Source organism: Dermacentor andersoni, chromosome 4 (assembly GCF_023375885.2).
Source record: "Dermacentor andersoni chromosome 4, qqDerAnde1_hic_scaffold, whole genome shotgun sequence".
NCBI classification, from domain to species: Eukaryota; Metazoa; Arthropoda; class Arachnida; order Ixodida; family Ixodidae; genus Dermacentor; species Dermacentor andersoni.
In genome coordinates, this window is record NC_092817.1 from 125021474 (window position 1) to 125045701 (window position 24228).

The 24228-nt window shown below is 42.3% G+C and overlaps 2 long non-coding RNA genes across 3 annotated transcripts in view; one reads left to right on the plus strand and one right to left on the minus strand.

Annotated features, from left to right (window-relative positions):
• LOC129386425 (uncharacterized) overlaps positions 1 to 18847 on the minus strand; it is a 28509-nt gene extending 9662 nt beyond the window's left edge. The window contains exons 1-3 of one of the 2 annotated variants that reach the window (XR_008613810.1): positions 18724 to 18847; positions 13811 to 14026; positions 1592 to 2054 (exon numbers count right to left, since the gene is read on the minus strand). This is a non-coding gene — a long non-coding RNA (uncharacterized lncRNA). Of the gene's footprint in view, positions 1 to 1591; positions 2055 to 13810; positions 14027 to 18723 lie in introns of those variants that run through there. The other variant, XR_008613809.1, reaches the window with a different exon arrangement.
• Positions 933 to 10827, plus strand: LOC129386426 (uncharacterized). The gene is made up of 2 exons (XR_008613811.1): positions 933 to 1585; positions 10638 to 10827. It is a non-coding gene; the product is annotated as an uncharacterized lncRNA (long non-coding RNA).
• Positions 18848 to 24228: the final 5381 nt, after the last annotated feature.

The following is a 24228-nucleotide window of genomic DNA, read 5'->3' on the forward strand; positions in this document are numbered from 1 at the left end:
TGTTTGCATGACAGATTCCACTGCTTTCCACAGCTGTCCAGCCAGGCCATTCATTCTGAACTCAAGTAGATGTATCAAAAGACGGTGATATGGGCATAGCTCACATTCCTGTGATGGGAAACTCAATGTGCAATGTGCTGATAACATCAATATAAGTTGTACAATTGTGCAAATGCATTGTGCAAATGCATTCAGAAAGTGCCATAACTGCAGCAATCTGCATGCAGCCTACTCTGGATCATGTGTAATATTAAAAAAGGGGACAAGGTAATCTAGGTAGAACTTAAAAAAAAATTGTCTTGCAGTGCATAGGGACGTGCATAGTTTTCAGGTGTAAACTAGGGTGATTCAGATCACTGGTGCTGGTATGCGTTATCTCTGGTTGATGAGATGTTAGTATGGCCTTGCTGACCCCACCCTGTCCACCTCCTGGAGCCCTGCTGCTTGGTACAAGGAATATTTCACAGAAACTGTTCTGGAAAGACAACAACCTTCGCCTCCGGCTCCCGACTCTGCCAGAGCTGCACGTGAGCCCATGGGGGTAGGCTTTCTTCACACTGCGGCGCAGTGACCTCTGAATCCCAAGGCCTTTCTGACTGGTATGGTCAAGATCAGCTAGCATAAGTTGAAAATTGTCTTGATGCAATCATCCTCTTCTGAACCAATAATCCAGCCCCTCCAGCTCTGCTTGGCCTTATGGAGGTAGTGGCTAGCCTATCAGCCTTAGTGCCGAGAGTGCACACAAATTTACAGACTCCCTTTCAAATGATGCATGTGGCAGTAAAGTGAACATGTAGTTGTTGTGTATTCAGCATCTGGGGTACTTGCAGTGTGACACCAACCGACCATGGTCAAGGGCACCAACAAAAGCCATGAGGAGGAGGTGTGGCAGCAGTACAAAGTGCATGCAGAAGGAGCACGAGAAGGTGCGGCACTTCTATGGTGACCACGCCAGTGCACTATTTGAATACTGGAAAAGTTAGAACTTTCCTGTTCTTGGAAGCTCAGCAGGTGATGTGGTCACCCAAAAATGCAATGCCAGTAAGACCTGGGCAGCAGTTGTACAGAGGTTAGTTTCTGCCCCCATCCACCAGAGCAAGGAAACTGAAGTAGCACCAAGGGTGGCAGAATTGGACGCCGCAGTCGCATACTCTGCCCTCTCGACACGTGCAAGTGCATACATCAGACCCTCGGTGATTGCTGCGGCTCAGCGACCAGCAAACAGGCATTCTGTGTGTGTGTGCGCTACAAGGTGCAAAAGGTTGTGCCCGCCAATGTGCCACCCCTCGCCTGCTGGTAAACAGGGCCCAGATTCTAGCTGTAAGGTACTCAAGGCTCACAGCATGGTGCAGTTACCAGAGATGGCAGCTGCAGAGCATTGCTGCATGGCATGTGAAGTGATCCTCCAGTGAGAAGCTAAAAAACTTGGAGAGAGAGCAGTGAAATAGCACCAGCCAACTTTTTCGAACCTCGCACAACAGATCAGGCTGAACAAAACTGCGCAAGTTCACAGGTTTGCCAAGTTGCACTGAAGAATGAAGAAACGGGTGTCACTTCAGCACGACATGCCACCAAAAAGCATCAGGTAAAAAAAAGCACTCCATGTGCTCCTGCACTTGTGGGTGGTGTCTGGGTACACAAAGTGTGCAAGACTCCAGTTGTTGCTGCTGCTTCTAAATCTGCCCTAGTTAATAGCTACAGGAGGCTTCAACAATGCAGTGTGGCACAGCTCTCAGAATCTCTGCCTTCAGAGCAGTGCCACTTGGCAAGTGAAAAAGTCCTCCTGAAATCGGAAGCTGAAGAGTACACAGAAAACTCTGATGCTGTAATAAAGCAAGGTAACTTAGAGGCACCTGAGAGACAGAAAAATAGCTTTGGTCTTAAAGGCCATGCTGCACTGCCACCGGATCACATGGCACAATGTTCTGAAGTTGGCACTGTTAAAAACCATAACAAGGTCTACATGAATGCCACAAGTACAGTTTTACAGTCCACAGAAGATTTTGTCTGTTGGATGCTTGAACATTCCAATGCTGTATCGCTGGCCAAAAGCACTGCAGAAAAACAAATAAGCACACAGTCAGCAGCTGAAACTTTAGTTCAAAGCAGGGAAGTAGTAAGTATTACCAGCTACTCCATGCCTTATGGAAGCTTTGCGGAGACAACTGCCAAAGTGACCATACAAGATAGCCCTCCATTGGGTTGCAGCAAGAGAGCTAAAGGTCACCGTAGGAAAAAATGTAAGCTTGTGAGATCGACACAGGGCTGTAATCTCAAAGGGGGAGGAAGTCTTTCTATAGGTAGCAAGTTCAGCAACTAGAAACAATTTTCAGCTAGCTATGAGGAATGGAAAAATAACGCGTTCCATCCCATGTGTATCTCAAGGTCAGATAAGAATCCATTTTGCTTTGACAAAGATATTAACGAAGCAGAATTTCCATACATACGTGTTACTTTTGCCTGCTGCCATTCAGGGTACCCAAGTTCAAGAGGGCAGAGTATTTGTCCAAACCAACACTTCAATAGAACGGGTTGCAAAGTTGAACTGAAACTTGTACTACGTTCTACACCACAACCATTCTATGAAATTGTGAATATGACAGAGGCTCATAACCTTAAAAGAGGTCCCGAAGTTCTCATGTGGTACAGAATGAATCGTATGTATTAACTCCATCGGAGAAAGACCAACTAAGAGAAATGATTTCTTATAATGCAAATTCCAAAGATATAAAGGAAGTTATTCTAAAGAAAACGAAAAAGCACATTACTTCACAGGACGTGAGAAACCTAAAGCATGCACTAGTTCAAAAGATAGAAGACAGCACACATCATGGAGCGCTCCTTCTGCAGGAAATAGACAGATTATTTTCTGAAACTGCAGGATGGAAACTCCATGCTGAAAAAAAATTCACAGAATGATCTTCTGTACATTATGTTACAGTCGCAGCATATGGCTCAATTAGACGAAAAGTATCCAGAGGTATTGTTCTTTGATGGAACCTATAACCTTAACAGAGAAGTGTGTGTGTTGCATTGTGTTCTGTGTGAAGATGGAAGTAGTCATGGCAGACCTATATGTTATGCCGTTGTCCAGCGAGAAACATCTGAAATTCTAAAATCCTTCCTTGAAACATTTCTGAACTTAAACCCTGCTATAAAGGCTAAGTGTAAAGTTGCTGTGATGGACAAGGACTTAAAGGAAATGAACATAGTTACGCAACTCTTGCCTGGCTGTAGGATTCTATTATGTTCATGGCATGTGCTAAAATATCTCCACTACGAAGTTCACAACATAGTTAAATAGCCTAGACAAGAATAATGTAAAAGATACAATTGCCAAACTAGTATTTGCACATAATGTTGACATATATGAACAACACTTACTAAATTTGAAAGAAGCCCTAAAGAATGACAGCGCTCTACTGGATTATTTTTATAAAAACTGGCACAGCTGCAAAAATATCGTTCTTATTGTTCAGATAAAATGCTTATCGTTCAGATGTGTACAGTTTAGGAAATAATACTAATAATAGAATGGAAAGCCACTACCAAAAGCTAAAGAAATATTTAAGACGAGGAATGCACTTAGTTAAAGCTGTGAAAGCTCTCATAGATTAGGCAACTTGCAATGCCCTTGCAGTCAGTCATGCGCAATATAAAGAAACCAAGTTTTGCGTCAACACAAGTAAAGTGAGCAAATTTTACATGGAAATGTCTACAATATATACACAGTATGCTAGGAAATTGGTTTGTAAAGAATATGAAACATTCCTACAAAATCCTGGAACATGTTCAGTGTCTGATGATCAGCATGTTGTTTCTGTGAACAATAAATGTTATGTAGTCACAAAGAGGATGGCAATGTGCACATGTACATTTAACATGCAGTATGGGCTGCCTTGCAGGTATATTCTTGCAGCCAGGTCAAAGCAAAACGAAAATCTTTTCGCTAATGTATTCCACAACGCTGGCTCAAATCTGACTTTGTGGAGACTGAAATGGATGAGCCACAAGATGAAGAGAACATTTTAACTTTGAGTGTAGTGAAAAAAGCAGAGCCAAAGCTTGATACATTAGAATCCAAATATAAATGTGCATATGCACATCTCGTAGAAATATCAAAAGGGGCTGCAACTGCAATGGCGCAGTATAGCAAAAGTAAGCTGGAGGAAAAACTAGCTGAGTGCAAGAACTTTTTTCACAACCTTATAACCTATGGCACAAATAAGAAAGAACTTTCTAGTTTCACTGAAACAGTACAGAGCAGTGAACAAGAAGTGACAAGCTTGCAAAGTGACAAAGGGGTAACCATCTTGCAGGGTGAGGCAGAAAGACATGATAGCATTCCAGTGTCATCTGCAGAAGAACACATAACAGCGAGTGATTACTGTACTGATGAATTACAAAGCGAAAAAAATGTAGATTTGCTAATAGCTTCAAATTATCACGCAATATGTCAGGCTACCACAACAGCAACTAATACTGCACAGCAGGCAACAGTGCTCACCATTCCTCTTGCAGAATCGGCTGGTGGTCGACCACATAAGAAAAGGACAGTGCTTAATACAAAGCAGTCGGAAAAAAAAGAGATGTCTAGCTGGTACAAACAGCTCTAGTGTGGGACAGCAAGCCTCACTGCGACATGTCAAATGTAAAACAATGTTCTCACGTAACAATGCAATTACCCAGGCTATCTGTGGTTCTTCTACTTGCAACCCTTACAAGGTCACTCCCTCCGAACTAAATGCTTTGCAAGGCACAGGTTGGTTGTCAGATGCAATCGTGAATGCAGCACACTTCATTATTTCTCGGCAATCTCCTGACGGATGCAAATTTCAGGATGTTCTGCTTGGGCAGAAACTGAAGTTCAAGAAGCAAAGTACCTTGGTCCAAATTCTACACATTCCAAATCTTGGGCACTGGGTCACAGTGACAAATTACGGAGCCCCAGAAGACCATCTTCCTGCATGATTCACTTGATTGTTACTTAGCGTAGTGCACCAGGTAATGAATATAATGAATCTCTCTTCAAGCTATCTAGATGTGGATGCAAAAGCAGCACAATTCCAAGGGAATGGCTATCACTGTGGCATTTTTTGCTATTGCAAATGCATACTACTCCATTGCATCTGGTGCTGACCCGTGCTCAGTTAGTTTCGACAAGTGCCTAATGCGTTGGCACATTATAACAAGTCTAGCAGATGGTCAAATTTCGCCGTTCCCTTTAGCTACATTGCTAATTTCAAGAGTTAAGCCAAAGTGGAGTCTCATTGTTAAAAAAAATAAAAATCTGCCTCGTATGAGAAACATCGAGAGTAATAGGATTGATAGTTGGGCGAGTTGGTACGGTAACATAATTTTGTTGCAGCACAAATGGATGAAGACACAGACAACATACACAAGACAATCGAGCACTGACTTTCAATTGGAAGGTTTTATTGAAAAAGATTGTATATGAGTGATTGCAATTAAGACACGTAGAATCCAAAGGAACACGTGGTGAAACAAGAATATGAAGGTTAACAAAGCATCAAAGTTAAAAGAAAGCCAAATTCAAACATTAAAATCTTCCGGAAAAAAAAAACAAAACCAGAAAGGCAAAAAAAAATTTATGTAACAGATTATGTATTATGAGCACACGTACTAAGCAGATATGCGTATTCATTGTCTGACAACAAAACTGAAGCCTGGCTCACGCATGCGTCTCCCATTCTTTTAATATGAAAATCTCCGATTATTTTGTGAGTTCTTTAGTATCTATGTCTAGAAAGGACCTCTGTACCTACCAACATAGGTGTACAGCTGCATGTGTGACAGTGTGGCAATATATGTGATGCATTAGACTTCTTTAAATATTTATTGTGGTTGAATATTGAGGCATCTCCTACTCTGTCCGAGATACGATTTTCCACATGTGAGTGAAATCTGATGAACAATCCCAGTCTCGCAAAGTACAACCATTGACATGTGCTTTGTGTTGCAACCACATTGTCTATTATTACACCACTCGAGTTTCCTTCTAGTGAGTGGGCAAATCCTTGACAGCTTCTCCTAAGCTGAGAACACTGTGTTTACGCCATATCTAGTGGCAACATTCCTCAAGCAATGTGACAAGTTGTGAATGTACGGCACCACAGCAAACCTTTTTCCTTTTTGTTTATTTTCCTGTTCACTTGTACTAACCTGACTTTTTATCCCTTTTCAAAACTTCTCACAAGTTCTGGACAGCGCTTGACTGGGAAAACTAGCTTGCTTTAGCCTCTCGATCTTCTGCAAGAAACTTGGCTGCATGAATTACATGTACATGACTTTGTTTCAGCTCATCTGAGAGCTGAATGTGCTATCCCTTGCTTTACGACTTTTGACTGACTAAAATAAAGATCAAGCAGTGGTTTCCTATAGACCTAGGGAAGTAACACCAACAAACATGATCAGATGCCACATGTGCCTCATGTTAGAACCCCATCGTGTTCAAACATGAATATTTAGCGTAGATCTAATTCTAACAATTTCTTTAAATCAGTTACACATCTATTTAAAGACCCTTTCTGCTTTTCACTAGTAATTAAACAGGGACATTAGGATTAGATGAGCGCTAGATGTTCATGTTTGAAAACGATCGTGTTCAAATATGAACATCTAGCAAACATCCAATTCTAATGACTCTGTTTAATTACAAGTGAAAAGCAGGAAGGGTCTTTAAACAGGCATTAAACAGATTTAAAGAAAATGCATTACATTTAACGATTGCAAAAACTTAGTACTGGTTGCCAATGTGAGCCAAATTTGATTGTGGCATAATTTGAAGTGTAGAAAATAATAGGAATGAAAAATTAACACAAAACGTGACAAAGCTAATTTCGTAACAAAGATTTATATTGAAATCCTACAAGTTGTACTTGATAAAACCATCAAAGTGATGAAATACGACTTATTCACATGAATTGTTCTAACATTTGGCAAATACTACTTTTATTCTAAAAGCTCATGCAACAAGACAGATCATTGTAAGCTATAATTCAACACATTTATTTCCTAGCTGTTATACATTTTATTACACAGAAATTTTCAGCTTGCCAATGAAATTTTAATCATTTAAGACAGATTTGGAGACCTACTAAGCAGACATTTTTGTTTATATTAAACAAATTTCACTGAATTCATCTCGGCAGTATCCTACGAGAGTACTTCCTAGTTTACATGTCTGAAAGCACAGACATATGGGTCTGGCTTGATGTGAGGGTGAACTTTGGCTGTCAAATGCCTTGATTAAACAACTATTGCACCAAATTGGGGGAAACTTGATCAAAAATAAAAGTTTCATTGTAAAAGCAGAACGTTTATATAGACCTTCAGTTTGCTTGAATAATTCTAAAAAAATTTCAGGTTATGTAAGCTAGCTAATAGCAGAAATAACATTCAATTTATGCTTATGTTAATAATTTAATGTTAATGTTAATATTACAACATTTAATATTAATATTACAACATGTGAATATTATTAACATTAACAATAATGTTAATAATTACCAGATCAGATGTAAGACTACTATTTTTGGATAATTACTCTTTTTTATGCATTCGTGCTGCACAACAATAGCATATGAGAACTGCCCAGAAAGTATGCTCTAATAAATTTTTCAGTGAAAAGAAATGTGTCCCTATATTACAGTGATGCATAGGCTACTTCTTCTAATGTGACAATGTATGCTTTTTTAGGAATTCGCCATAGCGCAGTATAAAGTTTTGTATGTCGGTGGTCAGTGTCATGCTATCAGCCAAGAGTCACAAAAACCAGAATGTCACATCCTGTCTGAACTGCAACAAACTGTTGCTCGACTGGAACCTTCATTAACTAAGAATGTCTTTTGGCCTAAACTCTTCTTACCAGCTATATTTCTGGAAGACCGAAATGACGGCACTAGTTGCCCGATCGGGGAGAGCTTGTATTGGCATGAATTTCGTTTGAGCACCGTGTGACAGAAGCAGTTTCTGTTAAATGATGCAGAATAATAGATGGCTGCTCTGGTAGAGTCCCACTGGCTGCGAAGGTTGTGGCATAATTAGGTTATTGCATACAAAGAAGCTGACAGCTGTACATGTCCTACAACAGTTATATGAAGTCGTCAAACCAGACGTCACAAGTGAAGGTATGGTCAAGCAATGGCACAGGCAGTTAACAGCAGGCTGATCGAAAGTGAACGGTTAAAATTGCACTGGCTGCAGCCATCACTTGTTATGGTGGAACCAACGGAAAGTGTGTTGTTACATCTCAACACGGCAAATGGCATTCCTTAAGTGTTTCCCACAAGGCACCCATCCAGACACTGACGCAGAACCCTGACACTGGCTGTTGACGGGTCAACAAAGGAGCTTCCCTCAAGGTGACAACGACTACCGGATTCTGTAGACGTAACAACCGCGAAGGGTCACTGCAAGCTGACCGTCACTGAGAGCTCACTAATTGATGAAAGGTGCCAACATCGAGGACTACTGTGGAAACTGTGTCAACTTGAGTTTCCCAGATTTCCACGCGGTTGCCTCATGTGTGGTGGCGATTGTGCAACATTGTAGGCAGAGTCCGGCAGAACTGTGCGACATCAGAGCAGGGATATTGTGAACAATTTGACGATCATGATTGGCCGAGAAACAGTGGTTGGATTCCCCAATCTAGTCTTCTAGAGTAAACGGCTGTTTTAAAAAGCAGACACCTTTGGTGCAGGGAGGCTGATGTCTCCTGATGTGAGCTCAGACATAGAATGTGCTCCTACGTGGAGTGGGCTTCCATATATGGAGCCAGTGCAAAATATGTGAAATAAACTTTCTTTCCTTTGCTCCTACTCCCGGATGCACTCGTCAATTTACGTGGAGGATTCTTGGCTTAAACGCTACCCTGAGCCGCAACAGTGTGGCAAGCCACTAAATAAATCAATGCTTCACAATTTTTCTAACTTTCCTCTCAGTTTTTATATATCAGCCACTCACTGCTACATAAACTCGTCACGATTTCTGGCTGGGCAACATTTTGTCAGTGATGCTGCAGTTCAGTTAGAGGTGACATGCTATAGCATCAGTCACTGGTAGCAGAATACTATTACTATGAAAAGGATGGTTCACATCCAGCAAAAGAGCCTATGCATTATATTGACAATGTAAATGTATTTTTCTGATGTTCAAGCCTCATTTAAAAATTATTCAGAACTTTATGAATGTGCTAGAACAAACTGTGCCTCTCCTCTACACTGGAGGCACTCAAAAGACATATGGTTGAATTTTCTGTTTTACATGTATTTTAATTCAATCATGCTCATTATTCCAATAAGCTAACATGCTTCAAAACAATTATTATGAACCTGGTGATGTATTAAGTATAACTAGAAGATGTTGCTAAATGTATAGCATCTTGTGACAAGTTGTGCACAACAATTAAGCTGAACACTGAATCTACATATTCAAAAGTACTTTTATAAAAAAATTCAAGAACAGTAGTCTTTCAGGATGCAACGTTTATCTCGGCTGAGACTGTTGTTTATCTCGACGATATTGGCTTGCTCATCTTCTAGCTTTGATTACTGCCTCTTACAGTTTTCTACCAATGTCTTCAAAGTTTCATAAGCAGTTTTGTTCTTTGCGCACATGCTAACTCCACTCCCTTAGCTAGTACAAAGCAGTACTTTGAAGCTAATGCAGGCAGAAGGTCAGCATGCCAACTGCTGTTGCCAATGGAGATAAATTAAAACAAAAATTAGGTTTGCTAATTTTTTATTAGGACAAATATCCGTTCTTACTGGGAAATAGATTGGAACTAATTCAATGATACTAGACTGGCATAAATTGTAATCAACTATTTAACACAGCCTGCATTATTTTCACAGTACTGGAAGTCTCTCGGTGGAGCCTGACCACTAGAGAGCGCATCCTCGGGTGGCGGATAGAGAAACGTTCCAAGATATGAAGTTGCACAAAGTGTCTTCATTTTATGGGACAGGCATTTATGCCCACGGACCAACAGGCACTTATAGTAGTTCACAACAATGTTCATGTTTGGTGTTGCTGTATCTGTGGCCTTTGCTTTTAACAATTTTTGAATGAAGCCACTGCTGATACCTCCTGCAATGGTGCCTTGATTGTAGCACTCTGCTGCTGAGCACATGGTCGCATATTTCATTCTTAGCTATGGTTTGGGGGAGACAGGAGGAGGGTAACTCAGTGGTGAAAATACCGAGTCTACAATTATGGCGTTTCTCACAGTCCTAGGGCAGCTTTCATGAAGCTTGAAAGCATTCACGGTTATAAAGCTTTGTGCAAGTGACTATAAATATGGTGATGAGGGTAAATGAGTTCACATCTTTCCTTTTTTTCTGCCACGATGAAAATAAATGGAGTTGTAACCATATGATAGCACCAGCTACCAATATTCAGTTGATTAGATGTACAGAATAATTTTAGCAAGATGCGAGATTCTTGCATTGGGTAATACTTTTTAGAACAGAAGAACACCATCAACACCAAAACTCAAAGTATCTCTCAAAAAGTATTTCCTCATTTAATGAGTTTACTTGCAACTTGTCTTTTCTGTGGGCATGTTTTTTACAGGTTAATGCCACAATATTGCCGTCTTTGATCTTTTGACCCAGGCGGTCGTCCTCTGACACTGCGTGGAGTGCTCAGCAGTGTACAGCAAGCACATGCTTCGTGCAAAGAGTGGGCCAGCATCATTTCTACACCAGCAAGAACATAAATGCTGAAAATAAGCATTTCCTTCCAAAATGTGCGGTTGTCTTTATAGTGTAAGGTTGAATTAAGCTTTATTTGCTTCCTCATTTACGTTTGTAGGGATACAAACAGAGTGGTTATTGAATGCCTAGGAAAAGCCTTGAAGCCTTTCTACTAGTGCAATAGTGAAGTGCATGTGTACTGTACCTGAACATGATGATACAGAAACATAGTTTAGGATATCATACACCAGTGCTCAAGGAAGCAGTAGATGGACACACAACCAATTGTGTCGCCCAGTATTACTTGGTTCTACCAAGATGCATAAGATTAACATAGCGAATGCTTTCATAATGCATTACTCAGGTTAGCCAGATAAAGTTACACATAAATGTATGCATGTCAGTGCTAAGAATCTTAGCATAAATGCTATAATGTCGTACTTGCACCCTTCAGCCACACTACAAGTTCGACAAAGTTTGCATGTCCTAGTCTCAAAGTACTTCATTTTCTAAGAAGGTGTGCAATAGCGATGCAGAAAGTTGATGGAGGCATGAAGATTATAAACATGCAGAACAAGAAGTTGTAAATGGACTGGTTGTGGTGGCCCTGACTAAGCATGAATGTAAAATGCACAGACCAAATGCGATACCCATACAATTTGCAAAATAACATCCAAGTGGGGGAACTGCCTATATGAAGTGAGAGAAAGTGTAATACTTGCAATCTACCAGCACAAAGATTACTTCTGGGCAGTGGAAGCAGACAGTATAATAAGCTCGAGTCCACTTGGAGCGATACCTTTAACTTATGGGGCAAGTCCTCTTTACCTGTTCTCGGCAAGAGCCAACATGCATGTTGGCCAAGGTTAAGTCAGATAGAGCAACCTGCATCCTTAGCAACCGTTACTATTTGACCCATAAAAGAGGACAGTTAGCCTAAAATGAAACTTGACTTAGGGCATACTTCTTACAATTAGTCGAAGATTGTTGGGGCCTTTCATACATACATCACATAGTGGAGCTGAAAGTCTGTCGGAAAAGATCAAGTGTTCTCTCATGACATACCTGACTTATGCAATGAGCATTTTGCTAAAAATACAATTTTAGAAAATGTTAGCGGAGAAATTTACCTTTTAAGTTCATTAATATAATGTCTGCATCGGCTTAGCCAGAGGGTGGGAAGGTTTGAGGGGTTAAATTCCTCCCCTGTATCCCCTCTCCCATGGTATTGAAAGTTTCAGGAGACGGGCTCAGAAAGAGCGACATCGATGAAAGGGAAATGTTGAATGTGAAAGCAAGTTGAGGGCTAGTGTCAGTCCGAAGTGTGTGTGTATGTGGGGGGGGAGGATGTCATGGAGGGCGATCCCCTCTCCCATGTTGTCCCGTTGAGAACAAACAGGCTAAATGTTTAGCTTACTAAGCATCCGTATCAGCTCGCATCTGATAGTGAAAAAGCCTTTGTGCTTGTTGGAAGAATGAAAGACAATTTTGCTGGCCGTATTGGCGATGGCGGACACCTGAACATTGGCCAGAAAGGGGGATGGTGCAATGATGAGGGAACAGAATTGGAAAAAGCATGCAGTGGGGAGCAAAAAGCACAGAGAAAATATTTACAATAATTACAGTACTTACAATAGTGAATCTTAGGGCAATTTACTCAGATATTTAGCCTGCCATGCAGGGGATGCATTGGCTAGTGGTCAATTAAGAGAGCCCATTTAAAGAGGTGTAACCCTGCGGGCTATTGCGTATTGTACATAGTAAAATTCCAGTAATTTCTGGGGGCCTTAGTTTCGTTCACGGCCAGTATAAAGGCATTTTTGAAGTGAACACACAAGTTCATCCACATCGCTGCTCCCACCAGGTATGCATGCCTATGACAGACACATAGTGATTACGGGAGCAGAGAAATGCTTTATTGAAGTTAAAATCGACAAGCATGCAAAACACTGTCTCAAGCAACTTCACATTTTTCTTTTTTGAAACAATCATAACTTTATTGTTCTCTGAGCCCTTGCTTTGTGCCAATCACTGATTGTGCATGCAAAGTGCACCACTGATGAGATACTCAGTGGATAAGAGATGCGCAGCCTGACCTTGCAAGAATATTTGAAGCGCAAACACAGAGGCGATGAAAAAAAAAAATTCAGCTGTAGAACCCCTCTCCCCTGAATCCAATGTTTAGGACTGCTATGTCTAGGACCACACTCATTGTGCCAAATGGGCACAAGGAGTGCACCACTTTTGGAGAGAAAAGTAGGAGAAAGAGGTTGCCCAGTGCCTGTAGCAGGCAGAACATTGTGGCCCCACCCATGGTGCCTCTCTACCTCATTCCAGATTGTGTTAACCATAACTACTGAGAGGGATGGGCATTAAAATTCTACACAGACAAAAATGTGACAAGCACATGCTTAAAACTTGGATCAGGCCTTCGTGTCGTCGAAGAGCTTCTAATTTCTGGTACTCCCCCGAATCATCGAGCACACTGAGCAGAAGGAAAGCATTCCGAAAATATTGCAACTTGCTTGTTTAGAAAACTCATAAAAAGCACTCCCCCCGCCTTTTCTTTTCTTCTTTTACTTTCCATTGACTCTTACTTTCATTATGTTAATAAACTTCAGAAGAGCTTGCTCTCAGGCTAGTTTGTACACACTGCTAAGAATGAAAACATGAAAAGAAAGCGGGACAAGAAAGAAAGGCCTACAGAATGTTGATTTGCGCGTGGCAAATTATATCAAGGACGGGAGTGCTGGGCCAGGGAAGCTAAGAAGCCGCCACAACAAACAGGTGGGAGGGGAGCTAGGTGAATGGCTTCGATGTCCACACAGAAACGGAAATATAGGAATGTTAGAGGACGCTGTGTTGTTCAACAACCCCATGATTGTTGAAGAGTGTGACAGTGATTGGCTGAAAAGAGTTTCAGTGAGCTCCAGGGAGTGGGGAGGTGGATACGATAAGGGGGCCGGGCTGGTGGCGCGCATTAAGGGCGTCAAGAATGAAGTTAAGTGAAAAATAGGCGGATTGTCTCATCACTGCTCGATCGCTCAACATTAGATGGCCGTGGCCAGTTGCCTTAGCTGAGGTTCACCTACCCTGTCATAGCACATGCTGTGCTTACTGCTCTCCAGTCTTCAGAATAGCCAGTCGTAAAGGCAGCATGCCCATAATGCCTGCAATTAAGTAATAGGCGACTTGCAAAATAGTGCCTGCTCTCTTCCATACATAGCCATGGCTGAACCACTCACTAGCAAATCTGGTAAGAAAATAACGCTGACCTCCACTGTTACTTGGGCTGCAACAAGTCTGGGCTGCAAACAAGAAGACACAAGACAGAGCGCTGTCATGTTTTTAGCACAGTTCACTTTCCTAAGTAATGTACCAACTAGTTCATAATACACATTATATAAGCACATCAATTTGTAAACAAAATGTTATTTTTAATATAATCATCTTTAAAAACAGCACAAGGATGATAGCATAACTTTAACAGGGTGTCTACCAAGTTGACATTTCCAAATTCCCTGAGTTTTCCAGGTTTTCCCTGAGTGCCATTGCAAATTTCCCTGAGTGATGCAGAACTATGTTTTATGTCAAGACGGGCTGAAACCATATCGCCTGATGCTGTCACTCTCTAGTAATCACATGAAAAAATAAAGAAGCGCCTTAATCCAATTTGAATACTAAGGAGTAGTGTTTGTGTTATTCAAAAAGAGAATAGAAGACCGGGAGGTTAGTAACATGCACAGCAAATAAAGTGTCCTCGAAAAAAATTGCAAATGGAGTCGGACATTCTCAAATACGAATAAAAAGGAGATGCATATAGACGCAAATATTTTCGAATATGAGCTATTTCTATCAACTGATAGCAAGCTCAGTGGTATGAGGCCCTAACTCTGTCACAATCGAGATTCTCTCTCAACAGCTCGTAAGTCAACCTCAACTGTGCTGACATACTCTCAGCACGCGCACGACACCTGAGTGTTGTGTTTCACTGCTTTGAAGAGTTTATTTTGGTTTGGATGAGGGACACATGCATCTCGCCATTAGCCAAAATTTTATTTTTTGAGCTCAAGCTCCTTCTAAACGGCGGTAGCAAGCTTCCTTTCCCGTTTATTCCTCAATGCGTAGGTCATTTCTGTTCTTGTCCTCCTTCCGCCACTCGTTCGCCCCAAGGACCATTTGAAGCATCTTGGTCAGTTGCACAGTCTACAAGCGATTTTTAGAACTCCCTAGGGGCCGCGAAAACGTACGAAAAATCGGCCAGGTGAAAAAAAAAAATGCGTGTAATTTAGTGCCTTTAGGGGCTCAAACCATACAGGCACGTTCGAAAACGCTCTGAAGGCCTGTCGGTACACATATTAGGCATATCGGTGCTCGTACTGTGACAGGAAATACAGGGTGCACGCGTGTATAATTAAAGAATACATACTGTTTTCCGTGGCAATAGCCCCTTCCCACGCTTGTTATGCTTCACTGCAATACTTTTGCGTATGCTTCACCAAGTAACATTTCTGTACAGAGGCGAAGCTGACTTTCAGGAACCGGCGTTATGCAACGCACCGTGTTTTCCAAGTTTCTAAGCCAATCGCGAGGACCACAAAGCGGAGTCCGTGCGATTGCTGACAGCAGCTAATTCTTTCAATAAAAAACTCGGCATCCAACGGTAAGAGGCTTCATAGCGAACGTCGAAGCAGCTAGGCCTAGCGTTGCCGCAATGGCAGCAACGGCTGCCAGAGGATCTGCGTGCGAGAGTGCCGGTTCGAAGTGCCGAAGTAATCAAAACGGCAGCAGTGGTGCCTTTGATTATTGCCGTTTCGGACCTGCGGTCACGGCAAAACGTCCGGAAAATCGGACGGCGAAGAGTTCTTGCGTCGGAAATGTCACACGTTCTGATACGTTGACTCTATGGGGTACGTGGCGGTGCCGCGAAGCCGTCCAAATTATCGGGAATCCGGAAAGTCGGTCGTTGACTGTACACTCGCAACTCCTCCAGCCGACGACAGGGCGTCAAATACGATTCATTACGATTCCTGTCTGTTACTCGAGCCAGCATTACCGCGACTTTCGACCTTTTCAATAAAATTGCCGCTAATTTTCCCTGATAGAGGCCCAAATTCCCTGAGTTTTCCCTGACTTTTTCCAGACTACTCAAAATCCCTGAGAATTCCCGGTTTTCCCGGTTGGTAGACACCCTGTTTAAGCGTAGTGGCTGCATGCCTTAATAATGAAAAACTGTTGTCAGAAGTGAAGCAAAGTTGTTTTGGCAACGTAAAAATGTGCATCCTAGTTGTTAAAGCATTCCTGTCTGGGGAGTGCTAGGAGTTTCTCTTGGCGTGATGTAAAACCCTCCCCATATTTATATAGTGCGAGAGAGAGAGGTGATGGGGAAGGGGGAGTGGTAGTGGCCAGTGGAGAATCCTTCCCTGAAATAAATTTCTGGCTACGTCACTGAATGTCTGTAATGCCTTGTAATAGCAATAGGCCTTGGATGGAAACACTATAGATGATACCAGTGAACCTATTGAGCCTATTCCTGTTTAGTGAGGTGATGGATGTTTTGCCAAAGAATTACAGAAACTGTACAATGGAATGTCTTGTACCACCTGTAATAACTATGCTGTAAGAAAACAGAAAGGCTGAGCTTAAATGTTGTAGGAAATCCTTAAAGAGGCTCGAGGATAGGTAAAGATGACTAAATCCCGTATTCTCCACTCAACACTCCACCTGGGCTCAAGTGCACAGCAGCCCCGCTCCTTGACAGAAGCGGTTGCTTAGGTTTAATTAAACTTCATTTGAATTACTGTGAAAGACAGCGTCGTCTTCAGTCGAGGGGTGGCACTGCGCTCAGCTCAGTGGAATGAAGCTTCCAGTCGTAGATGGTTTCAGAATACAGGGTAAGTGACCTCACATTTTACTCTCTTCGTCGTGAAGTCTAGTGAACAAGTAATGCTTTAAGCGCTCTCTCATGCATATGTTTGCTTTAAGGCAGAGTCAGCTTACTATTTCCTGCTTCTGCCACATGCAAATGATACAAAAATATCTCAATAAAATGATTGTGATCCAAGTGGTACGTACACTCTGCAAGGCAATTAAATGTTTGTAATAAAAGAAGCACTACTCATGTGCTGGTCAGCATCTGCAGCAATATGTTCACCAAGATAGCTTTTTTGTCTCAATATATTCGATACTGCTGCAAATTTAAGAGGTTTTGCAGCTAACATGTAGCTGTTTACTTGTGTCTCGAGAACATACAGCTTTAGGTGAGAGGAGCACTATATTGCATGATACAAAGGAACATTTTTAGACTGCTTGTTTTATTTTTTCGTGAAAAACAATTGTGAAGGTTTTAATTGCAAAGTAATACAGTAGGTGTTGGCAACGCGAACAAGCCATGCAAAGTGTATGCATTAGAAATGAAATATCCAGATGAGTACCCCCCGCCCCGCTGATATATTGTCAAAAATGCTATAAATAATAAATACTAATGCTATGCTATAATATCAAATGCTGTTACATTTAACACATATGGTGACTAAAAGAAAGGATAACTAAAGCAAGAGCAGCATTAATAAAACAACAATATCAAAGGCAAAATTTATATAATTTTTCTCAAAACTTTTATTCGCATAAACTGTGGCCTCGCACACTGTGGGCGCCTTTACCAACAACCTTCACATTTCACTAGGGCTAATTCTAGCTTCCCTCTAGCTTCTAGCTTAACTGCAATGTTTTGAATGTCGGCATGTGCAAGTGAAAATTAGTTTGTGATGGCCATGTGGATCTCAGTTTCTATGCCTGAATAATAGGGAGAGGAGGGCAATATAATTGCCTTGAGAACTTTTAAGCAGAAAAAGCATGGTGGATGAGGTGCAGTGGCCGTGATAAAACATTTCAGGAGTTCAATGTAGAAAGGATACATGAGTAATATGATTAGCTTTGCAAGAATATGAGGCCATTATAACACTAGGGGAAACAAACATTGTAACTGATCTAGAACACCTTGGACAGCTGCTATAATTAGGAAAAAGAATGTAGCATTGTCTTAAAAAGACAGCTTTTTTGTTTACTCTGCTATGCCACTGTACACATTATTAGTATTACTTTTTTTTCTTTTGGAACAGAAGATTACCATATGCCTGGAGGTTTCAGATCACCTTCTTGGTGAGTTAACAGTTCGAAAACATTAACATTCTTGCTTGGTTTATTGCCCAAGTAGACCGGCACGTAACGACTGACCAAGGAAGCAGGCGTGTGAATATGCACACCCTGTATCCAATCAACCCCTATATCAATCAATTTTGTACAATTAGACCTCCATATATTGAACTTTAATGTAACAAACCGTTTTACTTTGCAGAACTTATTTGGTGTGCATATAGAAATCTTCAATTTATTGAATTCTGTTTATCTGCAACTTCAATTTAATGAAATCATAAATTCTTCTAAAACTTAAATGAGGATATGTGTTGCATTTGAACTGTAAATTCTATGGACGTACAAGTGCTTTTCGGGAGTAAAGCTTCACGATTTCCTTCCACGATTTCCTTCCCAAGTTTGTTCGACTTAAGGACAAAATTCTGCAGCAAAGTTATAAAACGACCACAGGCGATAAGCAGCTGAATGTGAGGTATCTGGTACAGACCGACGGGGGAAAACTTACAAATCACAACAGCACACATTCAGGCGAGTATGTAAACAGGCGAACTAAGCAGGGAACAAACACAATACAGCACTGCTTTCATAGGTCCCGAATGATCAGAGTTTCGTCAGAGTTAGTGCAAGCACGCATCCGCAGATAAAACGGGTTCCCACCGTGCATTGCCCAATACTTCGAGAGCTGACGCCTACACGACCACCGGGGGAGGTTATAGCACTTGTTTCTGCTCTGATCGTATAGTGTTCGAATGATGCCGCGACAACGCAAGTACTTGCAATAGGGGCAACGAGCTTCCACAACTCCAGAACATCACAATCATAGGCAAAGACCGTTTGCACATGTACTAACCAGCCAAACAAACTAACCACGGCAGCGAAGACCACTTAAATCGAAAATACAACGCAGAAACACCTCGAAAAGGTTTCACCATAGAGAAACGTTACACCCTGTTTCACAGTTGCTCACAAGAAATGCCCAAAACGCACTACCGCCGCCTTTTAAAAATCCAACGGGAGCCAAGCCAAATCAGCATTACTTGGCTATTTGGGTGAACGCAACGCACCTGTTCGAACCGTTCGAACCGCGTGCGTCTATTTGTCGTACAAAAATCCCTCACGTGACCTGATCCTAGGTGCCTAGGGACAGCATCATTTAGGGATTTTTGAGAAGGCGCGATGCTGGCGCCGAGCGACGCCGTGGCGTGTCGAGCGACGCCGTGGCGTGTTCGTCCTCGGCGTGATCGTTCTCTGGACCGCGCGTTGTTCAACATTGCTCATGTAATCGTGCGTGCGTTGCTTGTGTGTTGGTTGTAGGTTCTGTGTTACTTGGCGGAAAGCCGTGAGTAGTGGCAGTGCGGCAATGCGGCTTTAGCCTCGATGAGCTCTGGCACTACAGAATCTGCGTTGTGTGACCCGTGCTTTCTTGAGAACCCGGCGGTCGTGACAATTGAAATATCGAAGTTATCTAGCCACCATATCGAAGTGGCTTAGCGCCTCGGCAGCGAAGTTCTGCGAACCGCGATGTGGCGTCGCCGTGTCCGACTTTGCTTAACGGACATCGAGGGATGTGCTGCTCGCTGCAAGTCATGTAAATGCAACTGCGTCGACCGCCCATTGTTCAGCGCTGAATGTGTGTTTGGTGTGCTGTGCTTGAAACGATTGATGCAGCCGTGCAGCGGGGGTGGCGGAGGAGCAGAGTGGCTTAGGGTTTGCGCGTTCACAGACATGTGCTCCCGTCTTGGTCTCATTAACGGCTGTCGCGGGATTGTGGTGTGCTAGCTCCTTGCCTAGTATGAAGTTTACGACGCTAACACACAGCATGTTCACGTTTTTCCGCGCTATATGTCATTTGCATGACGGCCGAGTTGAAAACTAGACGTATGTCTGTGTTCTTAGCGTTTGTGTGTTGTAAATTACTTTCTATTGTGGAAGTTCTGGGAGTCTTATTACGCAAGGAGTGCGAACGTAAACATAAACACATGTCTGGGTCTGAAATTTTGATTTACCCATAATACCCTTTACGACTGATAAGTGGGCTACACGGCCTGTCTGAATCAGCTACCGTATGTTGCGGCGCTCTTCCGTGTGGTAGACTGTTGCATGGTGCGCGTTTATTGCTGTACTGTTGTAAAAACCATTTGTTTATTCACTCAATACAATTGTACGGCTTCTTTGCCGCAGTACATTTTAGTTACGCGGTGAAGCATACTAAAAGTGGGACGGGGCCGCTATCAGCCAGCATAGTATGTCCACTTAGGCAACCTGAGAGGCGGCGGGTGCGCGAGTGTATAATTAAAGAACTCTTATTATGTCCAGTGACAATGGTCCCTTTTCACTTTTAGTATGTTTCACCGCAGTACATTGCTTAGGCTTCACCGCGAAATATTAATGTATTGCGAGATAGATAATCGTAAAAGCCTAATTATGCAATGTTTCTTTTGTAGCTTGCCACACCGCAATACAGGGGTGTAAATAAGCATCGTGCAGTAAAGCATACTAAGAGTGGAAAGGGCACATAGGTTTACACTCTTCTCATTATTTTCAATTGTGACATAATTTGCAAGTGCATCTGTGCCCGTGGTAAGCTTCATTGACAATTCTTTGTACATTACAAATTAATATTGCAGGGAAGCTTACTAAAGCACATTCGCCATTATGGTACGTGTTATTCACCTTCACTGCAGGAGCACAATGCGGATTCTTGCCCCTGCTTTTGGCTGGACTGCACATGCTCTTTGAGAAATGATTCATTTCATTGATTCATTCTTTGATTAAGCGCGATACCTAGCAATGGGTAGCCCAAATATAGATTTGAGAACACCAAAACGAATTCAGCAGTAAGAAGCTAAAGGGTTGTTTCGGTATAGACCAGTGGCCAAGTCCAGATATGAAAGAGGAGGAAGAAAAGCCGAGTCTTTCCACTTCAACACTGGGAGGCATGACTCCCACAAATAAATACGACTCTTACTTATTTCACTTTTTAAGATTACCGACTTGCATTGGCAAGTGTTCAACAAACGCTGCATGAAGTAAGCTTCTTGCGCATATTTCACCAGCTACTGCATTATTGTTTCACATTATGAGTGAAACTGCAATTTTCTTTATGCCACAACTTGCCCAATTTTGTGTTTTGCAGTAGGATGTTAGCAGTGCTACTAAGGCACCTAAATACTCATGCATAGTAGTAGAGAAAAAAAATAAAAGTAAGAAAGCAGTGGCTTTTCGTGCGTAGATTATGCATACACCTGGTGCTCTTATGGTCATTTTTACCCTATCCGCTAAACCATTCTAAACAAGAAATGTTTATACACAGACCACAACTAAACCACAGGTATCGTTGGTAAGCAAAGTATATTTATTCGGTGACATTTTCTGCAGCCCTGCTATTGGGCTTTCCTTCCTTCATTTTCAGCTGTGCAGATTCATTAAGAAGTGATGAGACAGTTTGACAATTTTAATCGCTGAAAGCCTTAGCGAAGCCTTTTTCGGGTTGTTTATTCTTGGTTTCAGACTCTGAACATTGCATTTAAGGCCTGTTTTCTGTGTTTGTTGCTTTTTCTTTATGGGTAGGGCACGTCAACATTTTTAACACCATGTCAAGTATGTGGTGCCATAGACTGTTCTTAGATGGAGTCTTGCCCTTTCATTCTGTACAGTATGATGTCGGTTTTTTTTGTGTCCAAGGCCGTTTTACCGCGTGATTGTAGCATTTTGCTAAGTTTTGCCTCTGTCACCCATGCTTGAAAGATTGCTACCCACTGCTGGTGGCATGACACATGTGACATTTCTTTTTCAATCAAAGGAAGTCTGTCACTTATCCTGTGCACTGGTTCTCTCTTTGAATTGCAATTTGTTGCCTATATTTGCTCTTTTGTTGCATTTCAGATTAGGAATGGCTATCATAATTGACATTTAACCATATTGCACACAATGTGGATGATGTGTAATTGCAATATATGGCCACCATAAATATAATAGAAGTTATAATTCAAGAATAGTGCCTTTGCATGGTGGTGAAGCCATGAATTGTAGCTATAAGGTACCAGCACTGCAGGTAGCACTGCTTGTGCAGAATAAAGTTCAACTGTACTACTTTCAAACGTCATTGTTTTTATCTGCATTTGTATAGCTCCAGTTTCTGTGAACAACACACATCTGGTGGAAGAGTGGCTTGCACCTGCAGTTGGGTCAAATGAATAGCCAAATTTCTGCCCGTTTTCATGTTATTAGCATATTAGTAATGGCAGTCGTTTTTATAGTAGCCTCTTTGCCCAGTGTAGAAGCCGCTGCAGGGTGTCAGGATCTGATACACATCTTCACCTTTGCAGGGGACACAGCATCTGGCACATAGTTTGTCAAAGGCCATGTATTCGGGGCAAGTTGACTTTACTCACTAGCAAAGGGAAAACCAAGCTTGTTGGATAAGAAGTAAACCACCTGTATACTCAGTGGCCTTCTTCATTTCGTGTTACATATGTGGTTATAGCGACCCTTGTTTTAAGCACTTCTTGTCCAGCAGCGGTCGTTTGCTTTTGAAACACTCAGGGTAGCTTTCAGCAAGCTGGACAGGAATAACACTGAAAAACCAGCAGATGTTAATTGTCGCACTTATCATGCGAAGCTTGGTGCAGTATGATGAGGGCGTAAATAAATGAGGGTGTTCCTCAAGGCCTTGTAGCACATGTCATGAGTTTGGAGGAACATGATTTATAGCACTTTTTTGATCGCATGCTATAGGTTTAGCAGGTGTGGCCATGGTTGAAGTGCAGTGCAAGGTCAAGAAAACAGATATCTATGAGCAGCACCCTGGTAAAGGACACTCTGGGAAAACTAGTGGGAAGCCTGTTGAACATCTGGTTGACCCACTTGCTGGCTCCATCAGGCAAAGTATGATAACGAGAAGGAAGTCATCAACACATCAGAATGTTTTTACATCTAAACACTGTGATAAGGTCATGACATGCCAACAAGTCTTAGTGCGCAGGCTATGCACGACCAACTACATATGCCTTCTGTTCGGACATTGCTCATTGTAACTAACAAGGATGGAGTGGACAAAAAAATAACAGCAGCTCCATTAATTTGGTTTCACCGGTATCAACAGTGTTTTGCAAGTGTACATTGCCATACTCCCCGATGCCTTCTTGGGTGACATCAGGAAGGACCAGCTTGAGGCAAGGGGTAATAGACGTACTTACAAGCTGAACATTCATGCATGCATGGAGAGCACATTGTGTCCAAAAAGTAGGCACTTCACAGGGGCACTGGAGAAGGAACAGATTATTAACAGTGGGCAAAGACAAGCTACTAAACACCCAACACTGTTGTCATGTAACGACATCTGAAACAATCCCTCTTAAAGAGGAAATCATCTTTGTGTATCCATAAAGAGGGCAGATGGGCAAAGCCCCTTCAGTAATGCTGCCAGCTTCAAAAGCCCACTTTGCACATCCTGAATGCTTCCTTACAATTTTGCTGGGTGCAAGCATTCTACTGTCCAAAAGCTGTCATTGAGAGCACTGTTGCTTGGTGGCAATACAGTTCAGAAGCGTGCAACAAACCTCCCTTCCTAGTTGGCCTGGATGCTCACGGTGCTTATGAAGCAGCACCATGAGGCAAGCAAGGTGACCGGATGCCTCCAAACCCTTGTTTGTTTATCACACTGTTCTGTTAGTAACAACCATGAGACTTGAAACCAATAAGCTCAAGTTCGGCACTCGCGTGGTTACTGCGGAGGATCCATAAAAAGCACAAAAACAGAAAACTCAAGGGAAAGGATAAAGCACCATTTAACGCTTAGTATTGCTGCAGCCCACCCCCTTTTATTTTGTCTGGTCGTGCTACATCCTTTTAATATAGATAGGCGTGAAGTTAGGTGATGTTCCCAGTCAGTGTCCAATTTTTATATACAATACATGCTGGTTCAAAGAGGCTCGAAACACTGCAATGGAAGCTTCAAGTAGAAAAGGTGCCTAGTAGAAAAAGAAAGCTGTGCTGCAACCATATCTCGGCAACATCTTGTCCCCTTAATAAAAATTGTGCTTTCATATCACTTCATACTAGGCAAGGAGCTAGCACACCACAATCCCGCGACAGCCGCTAATGAGACCAAGACGGGAGCACATGTCTGTGAATGCGCAAACGGAGCCCCTAAGCCACTCTGCTCCTCCGCCACCCCCTCTGCACGGCTGCACCACTCGTTTCAAGCACAGCACACCAAACACACATTCAGCTCTGACCAGTGAGCGGTTGACGCAGTTGCATTTACATGACTTGCAGCGAGCAGCGACTTGCAGCGAGCAGCACATCCCTCGATGTCCGCTAAGCAAAGTCGGACACGGCGACGCCACATCGC